The sequence below is a fragment of the Thalassophryne amazonica genome, chromosome 3, assembly GCF_902500255.1.
Source record: "Thalassophryne amazonica chromosome 3, fThaAma1.1, whole genome shotgun sequence".
Taxonomy (NCBI): Eukaryota; Metazoa; Chordata; class Actinopteri; order Batrachoidiformes; family Batrachoididae; genus Thalassophryne; species Thalassophryne amazonica.
In genome coordinates this window covers 123,067,175-123,083,475 of record NC_047105.1, presented here as the reverse complement: position 1 = coordinate 123,083,475, position 16,301 = coordinate 123,067,175, and the positions used below count along the sequence as shown (strand labels likewise).

At 47.7% G+C, this 16,301-nt stretch overlaps 1 protein-coding gene across 1 annotated transcript in view; it reads right to left on the bottom strand.

Annotated features, from left to right (window-relative positions):
- Positions 1-16,301, bottom strand: part of slc41a1 (solute carrier family 41 member 1) — a 144,951-nt gene that overhangs the window by 112,735 nt on the left and 15,915 nt on the right. The gene's annotated exons all lie outside the window — the stretch shown is intronic.

Here is a 16,301-nt window from a genome sequence, read left to right as displayed (position 1 = left end):
TAGCAGTCCTACATATTTGTTTAATATGCACATTGAATGACATATCCTGATCAAAAATGACTCCAAGATTTCTCACAGTATTACTAGAGGTCAGGGTAATGCCATCCAGAGTAAGCATCTGGTTAGACACCATGTTTCTAAGATTTGTGGGGCCAAGTACAAATACAATAACTTCAGTACTTAGCACAGAACCTTGTGGAACTCCATAATTAACCTTAGTGTGTGAAGAAGATTCCCCATTTACATGAACAAATTGTAATCTATTAGATAAATATGATTCAAACGACCGCAGCGCAGTGCTTTGAATACCTATGGCATGCTCTAATCTCTGTAATAAAATTTTATGGTCAACAGTATCAAAAGCAGCACTGAGGTCTAACAGAACAAGCACAGAGATGAGTCCACTGTCTGAGGTCATAAGAAGATCATTTGTAACTTTCACTAATGCTGTTTCTGTACTATGATGAATTCTAAACCCTGACTGAAACTCTTCAAATAGATCATTCCTCTGCAGATGATCAGTTAGCTGTTTTACAACTACCCTTTCAAGAATTTTTGAGAGAAAAGGAAGGTTGGAGATTGGAATATAATTAGCTAAGATAGCTGGGTCAAGTGATGGCTTTTTAAGTAATGGTTTAATTACTGCCACCTTAAAAGCCTGTGGTACATAGCCAACTAATACAGATAGATTGATCATATTTAAGATCGAAACATTAATTAATGGTAGGGCTTCCTTGAGCAGCCTGGTAGGAATGGGGTCTAATAGACATGTTGATGGTTTGATGGAAGTAACTAATGAAAATAACTCAGACAGAACAATCGGAGAGAAAGAATCTAACGAAATACTGGCATCACTGAAAGCAGCCAAAGAGAACGATATGTCTTTGGGATGGTTATGAGTAATTTTTTCTCTAATAGTTAAAATTTTATTAGCAAAGAAAGTCATGAAGTCATTACTAGTTAAAGTTAAAGGAATACTCAGCTCAATAGAGCTCTGACTCTTTGTCAGCCTGGCTACAGTGCTGAAAAGAAACCTGGGGTTGTTCTTATTTTCCTCAATTAGTGATGAGTAGTAAGACGTCCTAGCTTTACAGAGGGCTTTTTTATAGAGCAACAGACTCTTTTTCCAGGCTAAGTGAAGATCTTCTAAATTAGTGAGACACCATTTCCTCTCCAACTTACGGGTTATCTGCTTTAAGCTGCGAGTTTGTGAGTTATACCACGGAGTCAGGCAATTCTGATTCAAGGCTCTCTTTTTCAGAGGAGCTACAGCATCCATAGTTGTCCTCAATGAGGATATAAAACTACTGACGAGATAATCTATCTCACTCACAGAGTTTAGGTAGCTACTCTGCCCTGTGTTGGTATATGGCATTGGAGAACATAAAGAAGGAATCATATCCTTAAACCTAGTTACAGCGCTTTCTGAAAGATTTCTACTGTAATGAAACTTATTCCCCACTGCTGGGTAGTCCATCAGAGTAAATGTAAATGTTATTAAGAAATGATCAGACAGAAGGGGGTTTTCAGGAAGTACTGTTAAGTCTTCAATTTCCATACCATAAGTCAGAATAAGATCTAAGGTATGACTAAAGTGGTGGGTGGACTCATTTACATTTTGAGCAAAGCCAATCGAGTCTAACAATGGATTAAATGCAGCGTTGAGGCTGTCATTCTCAGCATCTGTGTGGATGTTAACATCGTCCACTATAATTATCTTATCTGAGCTAAGCACTAAGTCAGACAAAAGGTCCGAAAATTCACAGAGAAACTCACAGTAAACGACCAGGTGGACGATAGATAACAACAAATAAAACTGTTTTTTGGGACTTCCAATTTGGATGGACAAGACTAAGAGTCAAGCTTTCAAATGAATTAAAGCTCTGTCTGGGTTTTTGATTAATTAATAAGCTGGAGTGGAAGATTGCTGCTAATCCTCCACCTCGGCCCGTGCTACGAGCATTCTGGCAGTTAGTGTGACTCGGGGGTGTTGACTCCTTTAAACTAACATATTCATCCTGCTGTAACCAGGTTGTAAGGCAGAATAAATCAATATGTTGATCAATTATTATATAATTTACTAACAGGCACTTAGAAGAGAGAAATCTAATGTTTAATAGACCACATTTAACTGTTTTAGTCTGTGGTGCAGTTGAAGGTGCTATATTATTTTTTCTTTTTGAATTTTTATGCTTAAATAGATTTTTGCTGGTTATTGGTGGTCTGGGAGCAGGCACCGTCTCTACGGGGATGGGGTAATGAGGGGATGGCAGGGGGAGAGAAGCTGCAGAGAGGTGTGTAAGACTACAACTCTGCTTCCTGGTCCCAACCCTGGTTAGTCACTGTTTGGAGGATTTAAGAAAACTGGCCAGATTTCTAGAAATGAGAGCTGCTCCATCCAAAGTGGGATGGATGCCGTCTCTCCTAACAAGACCAAGTTTTCCCCAGAAGCTTTGCCAATTATCTATGAAGCCCACCTCATTTTTTGGACACCACTCAGACAGCCAGCAATTCAGGGAGAACATGCGTCTAAACATGTCACTCCCGGTCCGATTGGGGAGGGGCCGAGAGAAAACTACAGAGTCCGACATTGTTTTTGCAAAGTTACACACCGATTCAATATTAATTTTAGTGACCTCCGATTGGCGTAACCGGGTGTCATTACTGCCGACGTGAATTACAATCTTACCAAATTTACGCTTAGCCTTAGCCAGCAGTTTCAAATTTCCTTCAATATCGCCTGCTCTGGCCCCCGGAAGACATTTGACTATGGTTGCTGGTGTCGCTAACTTCATATTTCTCAAAACAGAGTCGCCAATAACCAGAGTTTGATCCTCGGAGGGTGTGTCACCGAGTGGGGAACAACGGTTAGAGATGTGAATGGGTTGGCGGTGTACACGGGGCTTCTGTTTAGGACTACGCTTCCTCCTCACAGTCACCCAGTTGGCCTGCTTTCCTGGCTGCTCGGGATCTGCTGGAGGGGAGCTAACGGCGACTAAGCTACCTTGGTCCGCACCGACTACAGGGGCCTGGCTAGCTCTAGGATTTTCCAAGGTGCGGAGCCGAGTCTCCAATTCGCCCAGCCTGGCCTCCAAAGCTACGAATAAGCTACACTTATTACAAGTACCATTACTGCTAAAGGAGGCCGAGGAATAACTAAACATTTCACACCTAGAGCAGAAAAGTGCGAGAGAGACAGGAGAAGCCACCATGCTAAACCGGCTAAGAGCTAGCAGCTGCACTAAGCTAACGGATTCCTAAAAACACACAAAGTGAATAATGTGTAAATAATTTAGAGGTGATTCAGCAGAGGGAGTGCTTTAGTTAAGGCACGTGAAGATTACACTGTGAAACAAATCGTTATCTAGTTAACTAGATCAATCTAACTGCGCAGATTAAACAGCTAACAGATACAGCAAAACCCCACTGTGCTCCGGAACAGGAAGTGATACAATACCACAGTGAGAGCCAACCACCAGTAGAGGCAGTCAATGGAGAGATGGAGAGATTATATCTCCACACTGGCCTGGGAATGCCTCGGGATCTCCCAGCCAGAGGTGGTCAATGTGGCCCAGGAAAGGGAAGTCTGGGGTCCACTGCTAGAGCTATGGCCCCTGTGACGCAATCCCATATAAGTGGTTGAAGATGAATGAGTGAGTGAGTGAGTACATCTTCGGAATGCCCATGAAGCAGCAAACAGCCACTGCTTGTGGCACTCATTTGTAGCTAATCTGACCGTAGTGTTAGCGAGTTAGTATCCCCCTCTCCGAACACCTTTCAGTTTCAGTATCTTGTATGTCCAGCATCTATGCCAATGAGCTATGAAAATTCAATCTGCCATACAGTCAAGCAGTAAAGTGATAGGACTGTTGGGAAAGTGTAGTGACACGGACCCACAACAGGGGGCGTAAATGAACGGACAATGGAAGGAGTCAAATTATAACACTTTACTGTTGTGAATGACACAACTAAACACAGCAGATTACAGAATGTGCAAAAGTCAATCAATAAGGTGTCGTGTGGGCAGGCTCGACGATAGGAGATGCCCGTCTGGAAATGAACCGGAACCACACGATTCCCACTGCCACCGAACCCGAGGAATACTGGAGCCGCCAAGTCCCGAAGTCCCCAGGTGGCCACCTTCACGGCGTGTCGGATCTGGTACTGCTGGCAGAAAGCAAAGACAGTCAAGGGTGGGTGTGTGAACACCCAGTAACAATCCTGGTGGGAATTCCACCTCCACCTCTCACTCAATACTTGCAGCGATCCCTCAGAGGAAAAAGAATGCCGTCTTGCACAGCCTCCACAAAAAGGACCGGTACTCCTGCAAACACTCACAATAAACTGATTTACAAAATATCACAAAAAAGGCTGAGGATATTACCTCTGGTAGAAGATGATATCTGGGCAGTGTGGTGGAGGTGTCTTCCTGCTTTTATTCCAGATGTGGATTGGATGATTAGTGACAGCTGTCACGGATGATGGGTGACAGCTGTCACCACAGCTTGTTCCTGAGGCGGCAGCGCCCTCTCGTGCCTGAAGCCCGCACTTCAGGCAGGGCGCCCTCTGGTGGTGGGCCAGCAGTACCTCCTCTTCTGGCGGCCCACACAACAGGACCCCCCCCTCAACGGGCGCCTCCTGGCGCCCGACCAGGCTTGTCCGGGTGGCGTCGGTAAAAATCGGCCAGGAGGGCCGGGTCCAGGATGAAGCTCCTCTTCACCCAGGAGCGTTCTTCGGGTCCATACCCCTCCCAGTCCACCAAATACTGAAAGCCCCGGCCCATTCGACGGACGTCCAAGAGCCGGCGAACTGTCCAAGCCGGCTCCCCGTCGATAATATGGGCAGGAGGTGGCGCCGGACCGGGTGCACAGAGGGGTGAGGTGTGATGCGGCTTGATTCTGGAGACATGGAAAACCGGATGGATCCGCAGTGAGGCCGGGAGTTGGAGCCTCACTGCGGTAGGACTGAGAACCTTGAGGATGGGAAAGGGTCCAATGAAGCGGTCTTTCAGTTTGGGAGACTCGACCTGTAGTGGAATGTCCCTGGTGGAAAGCCATAGCTCCTGCCCGGGCTGGTATGCGGGGGCCGGGGACCATCGACGGTCTGCATGGGCTTTAGCCCTCGTCCGGGCCCTCAACAAGGCCGAACGGGCGGTGCGCCACACCCGACGGCATCTCCGCAGGTGGGCCTGGATCGAGGGCACACCGACCTCTCCCTCCACCAAAGGAAACAAAGGGGGTTGGTACCCCAGATACACCTCGAACGGGGAGAGGCCGGTGGCAGAGGACACTTGGCTGTTATGAGCGTACTCAATCCAGTCCAGATGTTCACTCCAAGCCATCAGGTGTGCGGAGGTCGTGCACCTAAGGGCCTGCTCCAACTCCTGGTTGGCCCGTTCAACCTGTCCGTTAGTATGTGGTTGATACCCAAGACGAGAGGCTTACGGTGGCCCCCAGTTCCCGGCAGAAACTTCTCCACACCTGCGAGGAGAACTGGGGACCGCGATCCGAAACGATGTCTGTTGGTATCCCATGCAGCCGGACGACATGGTGGACCAGGAGATCCGCCGTCTCCTGGGCCGACGGGAGCTTTGGGATGGCCACGAAGTGGGCCGCCTTGGAGAATTGGTCCACTATCGTGAGGATGGTGGTGTGTCCCCAGGACGGCGGGAGGCCCGTGACAAAATCCAGACCGATGTGGGACCAGGGGCGGTGAGGCACAGGAAGTGGCTGTAGGAGTCCCTGTGCCTTCTGGTGGTCCGCCTTGCCCCTGGCGCAGGTGGTGCAGGCCTGGATGTAAGCCCGGACATCAGTCTTCAGGGACGCCCACCAGAAGCACTGCCGGAGCACTGCCATGGTCCTACGCACCCCTGGGTGGCAGGAGAGCTTGGACCCGTGACAGAAGTCCAGAATGGCAGCTCTGGCCTCTGGTGGGACGTACAATCTGTCTTTCGGTCCTGTTCCGGGATCCGGGCTCCATGCCAGGGCCTCCCGGACGGTCTTCTCCACGTCCCAGGTTAGGGTAGCCACGATAGTGGACTCCGGTAGAATGGGTTCCGGTGGATCCGACAGCTCGGTCTTGACTTCCTGTTCATGCACCCAGGACAGGGCATCCGATCTTTGGTTCTTGGTCCCGGGGCGGTAGGTGATCCGGAAGTCAAAACGGCCGAAAAACAGTGACCCGCGGACTTGCCTGGGGTTCAGTCGCTTGGCGGTCCTGATATACTCCAGGTTCCGGTGGTCCGTGAAAACCGTGAAAGGCACTGACGCTCCCTCCAGCAGGTGTCTCCACTCCTCAAGAGCCTCTTTCACCGCAAGGAGCTCTCGATTGCCCACGTCATAGTTCCGCTCTGCTGGGGTCAACCTGCGGGAAAAATAGGCACACGGGTGAAGAACCGTATCGGTTTCTCCGCTCTGGGATAGCACGGCTCCTATCCCTGAGTCAGAGGCGTCCACTTCAACCACAAACTGGCGACTAGGATCGGGCTGCACCAAGACCGGTGCAGTCGAGAACCGGCGTTTCAACTCCCTAAACGCGGCTTTGCACCGATCCGACCAGGTGAAGGGAACTTTTGGTGAGGTCAGGGCCGTAAGGGGGCTAACTACCTGACTATACCCCTTAATGAACCTCCTGTAAAAATTTGCGAAGCCGAGGAACTGTTGCAGCTTCCTACGGCTCGTAGGTTGTGGCCAGTCTCTCACCGCTGCGACCTTGGCCGGATCCGGGGCGACGGAGTTGGAGGAGATGATAAACCCCAGGAAGGACAAAGAAGTGCGGTGAAACTCGCACTTCTCGCCCTTCACAAACAGCCGGTTCTCCAACAACCGCTGCAGGACCTGACGTACATGCCGTACATGGGTCTCAGGGTCCGGAGAAAAGATGAGTATATCATCCAGGTATACGAAGACGAATCGGTGCAGGAAGTCCCACAAGACGTCATTAACCAAAGCTTGGAACGTCGCGGGGGCGTTAGTGAGGCCGAACAGCATGACAAGGTACTCAAAAATGACCTAACGGGGTGTTGAATGCCGTCTTCCATTCGTCTCCCTTCCGGATCCGAACTAGGTGGTATGCGTTCCTAAGATCCAACTTTGTGAAGATTTTGGCTCCATGCAGGGGGGTGAACACCGAATCTAACAAAGGCAACGGGTATCGGTTGCGAACCGTGATCTCGTTCAGCCCCTGGTAATCAATGCATGGACGAAGACCGCCATCTTTTTTGCCCACAAAAAAGAAACCTGCTCCCATCGGAGAGGTGGAGTTACGGATCAGCCCGGCAGCTAAGGAGTCCCGGATGTAGGTCTCCATTGATTCGCGCTCAGGTCGGGAGAGGTTATACAGCCTGCTGGACGGGAACTCCACACCTGGCAACAAATCGATGGCACAATCGTACGGACGATGCGGGGGGAGAGTGAGTGCCCGATCCTTGCTAAAAACGTCAGCAAGATCATGGTACTCAACTGGCACCGCCGACAGATTGGGGGGAACTTTGACCTGCTCCTTAGCCTGGGAACCGGGAGGAACCGAGGATCCCAAACACATCCGATGGCAGGTCTCGCTCCACTGTACCACCACCCCGGACGGCCAATCAATCCGGGGATTGTGTTTCAACATCCAGGGGAACCCCAGAATCACACGGGAGGTACAAGGAGTCACAAAAAACTCAATCTCCTCCCTATGATTCCCTGACACTACCAGAGTTACTGGTGGTGTCCTGTGTGTGATTAAAGGGAGTAGGGTGCCATCTAGTGCTCGCACCTGCAATGGTGTAGGTAGCGCCACCAGAGGGAGCCCTACCTCCCTGGCCCATCTGCTGTCTAGCAGATTCCCTTCTGACCCTGTGTCTACCAGTGCTGGGGCCTGAAGGGTTAAATCCCCGCTAAGGATTGTAACTGGGAGCCGTGTGGCAATGTGTGTGTGTCCCATGTGAATTTCTTGGCCCACCCTAAGCCCAGTTTCTAGGGACGGGCGTTGGTGTTTAACCGTTCAGGGCAATTGCTCAATTTATGCTCCATTGAGCCACAAACAAAACACGCCCCGCATGGAAACCTCCTCTGTCTATTAGGTGGTCTAAATGTGGCCCTGCTCGTGTCCATAGCTTCGTCAGCAGGGGAAGCTGTCGCCCCACGGGATGTAGAGGCCAGGGAGCGTGGGAAGGGCGGACCTTTCTCGGACCCGGAAGGAAGAGGGACGGCGCGCGCCCGGCCACGTCCTTCGTCTCGTTCCCGACGGCGTTCCTCCAACCGATTGTCTAACCGTATAACGAGATCAATAAGCCCATCTAGTTCCCGCGGTTCATCCTTGGCCACTAGGTGCTCCTTTAGGACTGACGACAGTCCGTTTACAAAGGCGGCGCGGAGCGCAGCGTTATTCCAGCCGGACCTCACAGCCGCGATGCGGAAGTCGACTGCATAAGCAGCTGCGCTTCGGCGTCCCTGTCTCATCGACAGCAGCACAGTTGAAGCGGTCTCTCCCCTGTTAGGGTGATCAAACACAGTTCTGAACTCCCTCACAAACCCAGTGTACATGTGAAGGAGCCGTGAATTTTGCTCCCAAAGCGCCGTAGCCCAAGCGCGTGCCTCTCCCCGAAGCAGAGTGATCACATAAGCTATTTTGCTTGCGTCTGACGCGTACATGACGAGACGTTGTGCGAAGACGAGCGAACACTGCATAAGAAAGTCCGCGCATGTCTCCACACAACCTCCGTACGGCTCAGGAGGGGTTATGTATGCTTCAGGGGATGGTGGGAGGGGTTGTTGAACCACCACTGGAACATTTATATCCAGCACAGGGTCGGCAGGAGGAGGAGCTGCAGCAGCGCCCTGAGCGCTCACCGCCACTTGCGCGGAGAGAGCCTCCACCCTGCGGTTCAGGATCCATCCGAGCCGTAAAGGCGGTGAGAATATGCTGTAGCTCACCAATCACGCCTCCTGCAGACGCCTGCGCTCCCTGCTCTCCCATTGGTTGTTCAACAGCCTGGTGATGCCCCTCGGAGTCCATGACGCTGGCCGAGATATCCTGTTGGGAAAGTGTAGTGACACGGACCCACAACAGGGGCGTAAATGAACGGACAATGGAAGGAGTCAAATTATAACACTTTACTGTTGTGAATGACACAACTAAACACAGCAGATTACAGAATGTGCAAAAGTCAATCAATAAGGTGTTGTGTGGGCAGGCTCAACGATAGGAGACGCCCGTCTGGAAACGAACCGGAACCACACGATTCCCACTGCCACTGAACCCGAGGAATACTGGAGCCGCCAAGTCCCGAAGTCCCCAGGTGGCCACCTTCACGGCGTGTCGGATCTGGTACTGCTGGCAGAAAGCAAAGACAGTCAAGGGTGTGTGTGTGAACACCCAGTAACAATCCTGGTGGGAATTCCACCTCCACCTCTCACTCAATACTTGCAGCGATCCCTCAGAGGAAAAAGAGTGCCGTCTTGCACAGCCTCCACAAAAAGGACCGGTACTCCTGCAAACACAATAAACTGATTTACAAAATATCACAAAAAAGGCTGAGGATATTACCTCTGGTAGAAGATGATATCTCGGCAGTGTGGTGGAGGTGTCTTCCTGCTTTTATTCCAGATGTGGATTGGATGATTAGTGACAGCTGTCACGGATGATGGGTGACAGCTGTCACCACGGCTTGTTCCTGAGGCGGCAGCGCCCTCTCGTGCCTGAAGCCCGCACTTCAGGCAGGGCGCCCTCTGGTGGTGGGCCAGCAGTACCTCCTCTTCTGGCGGCCCACACAACAAGGGCTGTAAAAAGCCTTGTCATTCAGTCAATCTAAGTCAAAACCTCTAAACACATTCCAGTCAGCCACAATAAAGGTCAAATTTTACTTTTCTCTTCTGGCTTGAATTTAGCAGAAGAGCTTGTGCAAACTGAGCAAACAATAGTGAGACAGAGACAAGAAGGCAGATAATTATCTTAGAACAGACAGGATTAGCTGATTTACAGTGCATCCAGAAAGTATTCACAGCTCTTCACTTTTTCCGCATTTTGTTATGTTACAGCCTTATTCCAAAATGGAGCAAGTTATTTATTTATTTATTTTTTGTCCCCGCAAAATTCTATTCACAAAACCCCATAATGACAACATCAAAAAAGAATTTATTTGGTACAGAAAACTCTGTTTGCAATTACAGAGGTCAGACATTTCATGTAGCTCTTGACCAAGTTTGCAAAGACTGCAGTGGGGATTTTGGTCCACTCCTCCATACAGATCTTCTGCAAATAATTCAGTTTTTGGGGCTATCACTGGGCAACACTGGGTTTCAGCTCTCTCCAAAGATATTCTATTGAGTTCAGGTCTGGAGATTAGCTGTGCCACCAACAGGACCTTGAAATGTTTCTTACAGAGCCACTCCTTAGTTGCCCTGGCTGTGTGTTTCAGGTCATTGTCATGCTGGAAGACCCAGCCACGACCCATCTTCAATGCTTTTACTGAGGGAAGGAGGTTGTTTGCCAAAATCTCGCAATACATGACCCCATCCATCCTTCCTTCAATACGGTGCAGTCATCCTGTCCCCTTTGCAGAAAAGCACCCCCAAAAATGATGTTTCCACCCCCATGCTTCACAGTTGGGATGGTGTTCTTAGGGTTGTTCTCATCCTCCAAACACGGCGAGTTGATACCAAAACACTCTATTTTAGTCTCATCTGTCCACATGACCTTCTCCCATGCCTCCTCTGGATCATCCAGATCAGGTCATTGACAAACCTCAAAAGGGCCTGGACATGTGCTGGTGTGAGCAGGGGGACCTTGTGTGCCCTGCAGGATTTTAAATCATGACGGCATCGTGTGTTACTAATGGTAATCTTTGCGACTGTGGTTCCCGCTCTCTTCATGTCACTGACCAGGTCCTCCTCTGTAGTTCTGGGCTGATTCCTTCCTTTCTCAGAATCATCCTAACCCCACTTGACAAGATCTTGCATGGAGCCCCAGCCTGAGGAAGACTGACAGTCATCTTGTGTTTCTTCCATTTTCCAATAATGCTCCAATTGTTGTTGCCTTCTCATCAAGCTGCTTGCCTATTGTTCTATACCCCATCCCAACTTTGTGCAGGTCTACAATTTTGTCACTGGTGTCCTTAGACAGCTCTTTGATCTTGGCCATGGTGGATAGGTTGAAGTGTGATTGATTGATGCCTGATTCTGTTTTTTCTCTCTGTTTAAGGTGCAGCTCCATCCAGAGATGGGAGTTCTATTTGTGTTGGGGGACCCTCCTGTCCTGTGCGCCATAGCAATTTCTTGTATATTTGTCCGTGAATTGTTCTGTGAATTGTTCTGTAATTTATGTTTGTAGCATGGCCCAAGCAGAGGGTCACCCCTTTGAGTCTGGTCTGCTTGAGGTTTCTTCCTCAGAGGCAGTTTTCCTTACCACTGTTGCTCTGGGGGTTGGTAAGGTTAGACCATACCTGTGTGAAGTGCTTTGAGGCAACTCTGTTGTGATTTGGTGCTATATAAATGAAAATAAATTGAAATTGAAATTGAATTGAAATTGAGTGCATGGACAGGTATCTTTTATACAGGTAATGAGTTCACACAGGTGCAGTTAATACAGGTAAAGAGTGCAGAATAGGATGGCTTCTTAAAGAAAAACTAGCAGGTGGGTGAGAGCCAGAAATCTTGCTGGTTGGCAGGTGATCAAATACTTATTTCATGCAATAAAATACAAATGAATCATATAATGTGATTTTCTGATTTTTTTTTTTTTTTTAGATTCTGTTTCTCACAGTTGAAGTGTACCTACGATAAAAATTACAGAACTTGCAAAATTGACAGTGTATCAAATAGTTATTTTCCCCAATGTATATACACAGTCATACCCTTTGCTCAATACTTTGTTAATGTTATGTGTCGGACGCAGCTCGGAGAACCGACCAGCGTTTGAAAGACCCAGTATGAAATAAGCAGAGCACGGTACAAAGGCTAACTGAATTTAATACATAACAGTGATACATAAAGAACAAAGTGCGGTCTGGCGTGGTGCGCTCCCAGCAGCGCTAACGGTCCGGAGCCAGAAGCTGTTCGGACCCAAGGACCCCGCCGACACCCCCCCAGGTGGCCGCAACAAACCGAGTCTGTGAAGAAGGAACCATTATGTGAGTCCACACTCTACACACAGAGAGAACACTTAAAGGTGTACAAACAGCAAACACTTCCTGGCTTGATTACGAATCAGCTTCCCAACCTGCAGGCATGGAACATCCAGTTCACAAACTCCACTGTAGTGGAAGTCGATACATGACTAACATACAGCTCAATATAATAAAGGTGTGAGGGACACCACATTTACTGACTGTATAAATGTTAGTCACAAAATCTAACGTACCTCAGGAAGTGTGCTGACGAGCGTGAGACCTCACCCCCTCCTCTTTCACAGACCGTGCATCAAACCTGGACGTTCTCTGCATCCACTGATGATGAGATGGCTCCCGAGACGACGATCTCACCCGTCTGGGTCACAAGGTCGAGTCTCTGGCAAATACACACTGTATACTCCAGTCTTAAATGCCACCATGTTCCAAATCCATATAGATGCACCTCAGCTGTGAGTCCTGACGAGCCGCAGGTGATCAGGGTGAGGTCCTGATAACCTCAGCAACACAGCCACTCAGTCCCAAATGCAAACCACCTGGAAGGAGAAACAAAGGACAGAAACAAAAAGGCAGCCAGGCCCCCCCAGCCATATAACAGTTAATGCACCTTTGGCAGCATTTACAGCCTCACATCTTCTTGAATATGATGCCCACATGCGTAGTGCACCTATATTTGGGCACTTTGCCTATTCCTCATTGCAGCACCTCTCAAGCTCCATCAGGTTGAATGAGGAGCGTCAGTGCACAGACATTTTCAGATCTTTCCAGAGATGTTCAATCAAATTCAGGTCTGGGATCTGGCTGGGCAAGGACATTCACAATGCTATCCTGAAGCCACTCCTTTGATATCTTGGATGTGTGCTTAGGGTCATTGTCCTGCTGAAAGATGAACCATCCCCCAGTCCGAGTGCTCTGGCGCAGGTTTTCATCCAGGATTTTGCTCTACATTGCTGCATTAATCTTTCCCTCCAGAACAGATATTTTGTTTCTCATGGTCTGAGAGTCATTCAGGGGCGTTTTGGGCAAACTCCTGGCAGGCTGCCATGTGCCTTATACTAAGGAGTGGCTTTGTCTGGCCACTCTATCATACAGGCCTGATTGGTAGATTGCTGGAGAGATGATTGACCTTCTGGAACGTTCTCCTCTCCCCACAGAGGAATGCTGGAGTTCTAAGAGAGTGACCATCAGGTGCTTGGTCCCATCCTTGTCTAAGACCCTTTTCCCCCAATCTCTCAGTTTAGACAGCGGCCAACTCTAGGAAGACGTTCGAACTTCTTCCATTTACAAATGATGGACGCCACTGTGCTCATTGGGACCTTCATAGCAGCAGAAATGTTTCTCTACCTGTCCCCATATTTGTGGCTCAAGACAATCATGTGTCAGAGGTCTACAGGAAATTCCTTTGACATCATGTTTGATTTGTGCTCTAATATGCACTGTCAACTGTCAGACCTTATATGTAGACAGGTGTGTTCCTTTTCAAATCATTTCCAGTCAACTGAATTTACCCCAGGAGGACTCCAGTTAAGCTGTAGAAACATCTCAAGGATGATCACTGGAAACAGGATGTACCTGAGCCTGAGCTCCAATTTGAGCTTCATGGTAAAGGCTATGGATACTTATGTACATGTGATTTTTTTAATAAATTTGAAGAAATCTAAAAAAAATGTAAAATTTATTTTCACATTGTCATTATGGGGTATTGTGGATAAAAATTAAAATTAAAATTTCATCCATTTTGGAATAAGGTTGCAACATAAGAAATGTCGAAAAAGTATAGTGCTGTGAATACTTTCTCCACGCATTGGAGGATGTCATGGAGGAATTTGTGAGATCACATGCTAGATGTTCAGCGGGCCACAGTAGTGTAGATATTTCAACTGTTACTTCTAACTCCCTGATTTTCTTCAAGTTTCACCTCATACAGAGATGTGACTCATGGTCCAGCCCTGTATCTTGTGTACCTCGGCTAGACTCTTTGTCAGACGCACCAACAAAGACACAGTGTGCCGACTGCTTTGGAAAGTGAAGAAACCACAGCAGCATGGTATCTAAGCTTGGGCTGAAACGATTAGTCGAGTAACTCGAATAATTTGATTACAAAAAAAAAGTTCAAGGCAAATTCGGTGCCTCAAAGCTTCGTTTAACATTGCAGTACGTGTGCCAGGCCTGTGTGCAACATCCCCAGAAAAACAAAGAAACAGAAGAAGACCAGAGCATAACAGTTAATCAAATTAGCAACGATAGCTACCACTTTCCAATGCGACACACGGAGTAAAATAAAGCCTTTAAGAGAAAGGGGGTCCACGGTGATCATATGAAATAGACTGACTGCACATTTAAAGTGAAGCAGTGTGTTTGTCTATTTTAAAAAACACGGTCCGCTCGACGTGGGGAGTGACGATTGACCCGACAGTCGGATGCTGTCTCTGTGTCAGTGCGAGTCACAACTCCGTCCCCGGCTACACTGACAAACAGCAGAAGTCCAGTCTTTCTTCTGTGTTTCGCTTTTTAATTTTCGTTTTTTTGGGCAACACACAACACTTCACAAACACGGTAACTTAAATAAATAAAACAAACTGACTGTAAGGCATGCACATTCAACCTCCAGCTGAAATGCACCTGCTGAATCACAGAGAACGAGGGATAAAAAAAAATCATGCAAAGACCCAGTCCACCAACCCTATTTCAGCAAAATGTCAACACTTTGGCGCAGCGATATTGTGGTATTGCTTAGGGAGAGCCCTGGACTATTGATGTTTAAAAATGCAAAACTACTTTTTATCTGATTACTCAATTAATCACCAGAATAATCAACAGAATACTCAATTACAAAAATAATCGATAGCTGCAGCCTTAGTCTAAGCTGAGGTGATGTAAAAATGCTTGACTTCAAACCTCTGCATTTCTGCTTTGGTGAAGATACCCATGCAGACGTTAATTAAGGATTTGACAGCACATGGTGTTTTCTTTTTCACTTGTCTCATACTGTGCTAGCGTTCTATGTGCTCACACAGCACTTCACTGCCTCCTAAAGCCTCCCTACACTGACTTCTGGGGTGACAACGCTGATATCAATATGGTGTACCAACTGATACATGCAGCTTTACATTAAATGTGGGCACTGCTGGTCAAATTCATGTCTATTTTTATTACCTCTCTTTTTTGTGATTGTTTGCAGTATACTCTATCTCCAAATTACATGAAAAGAATTCAATAAAATAGCTGCAGAGGTAGAACATAATTAGATTTTGAACTGGCTACCATCGAAAGCACGTCACATTGATTTGTAACGTTGATGCTTCATGTCCGATGCGTTGAACTTGCACGTCACTAAACAGCTGCTAAATTAATCTGCACCCCAATTACTGTTATGATGACAATGGTAACTCTCTAGCATTAACTATCTAACAAGCTGGCACTATGGCAGACAAAACAAGGTCAAAATGAAATGTCCAAGACGTTGGACGTGACGCATCAGCGTGACGCGTCAACACGACACATGCTTTCAGTGGCTACATTTACATGCCGTTAATATTCAGGATAAGGTCAATATTCTGGTTTCTGAATCATTAGGAATAACCTGTTTACATGCTTAAGCAGACAGAGTTACTCCTGTATACATGGTCAGTGGTATCATTTGGAATATCCTCATCTAAACGCACGTCTTCCACCGGTGCCTGATTTGGTCTGGCGTTCGTGCAAATCCTGTTTTGCATAACTTTTCGGCCACCTTGTTGTAAATGTCGCTATCTCGGTACTTTCTACTTTCAATAAAAGACATTATATTCATGTCTTTCACGATACTAATGAAGTATTCGGTTTCCTCCTCGCTCCAAAAGTGGGGTGCTGTGCTGCCGCGTCTGGATTTCCCCATGCTTGTTTACCTCTGCTTCTGTGGTGTCTGGTGGGTTGCGCGCGCCGCATACAAGTAGTTGCCGTACTCAAAAGACCAAGATTCCTTGCGGATAGGACATGTGCAGAACACAAAATAATGTTCCTTTCTATGGGGATATTCTAACCTGATATTCGGGTTAGAAAAGGAGTAACCCAGGGGTCATATTTGGGTTTTTCAAAACCGAATATGATCATATTCGGGTTTTTGCGGGTGTTTACATGGCCGTGCGCAACCGGGTTATTGCTTATATTCCGGTTATGAAAGGGTTATTGGCTGCATGTAAACGTATTCAGT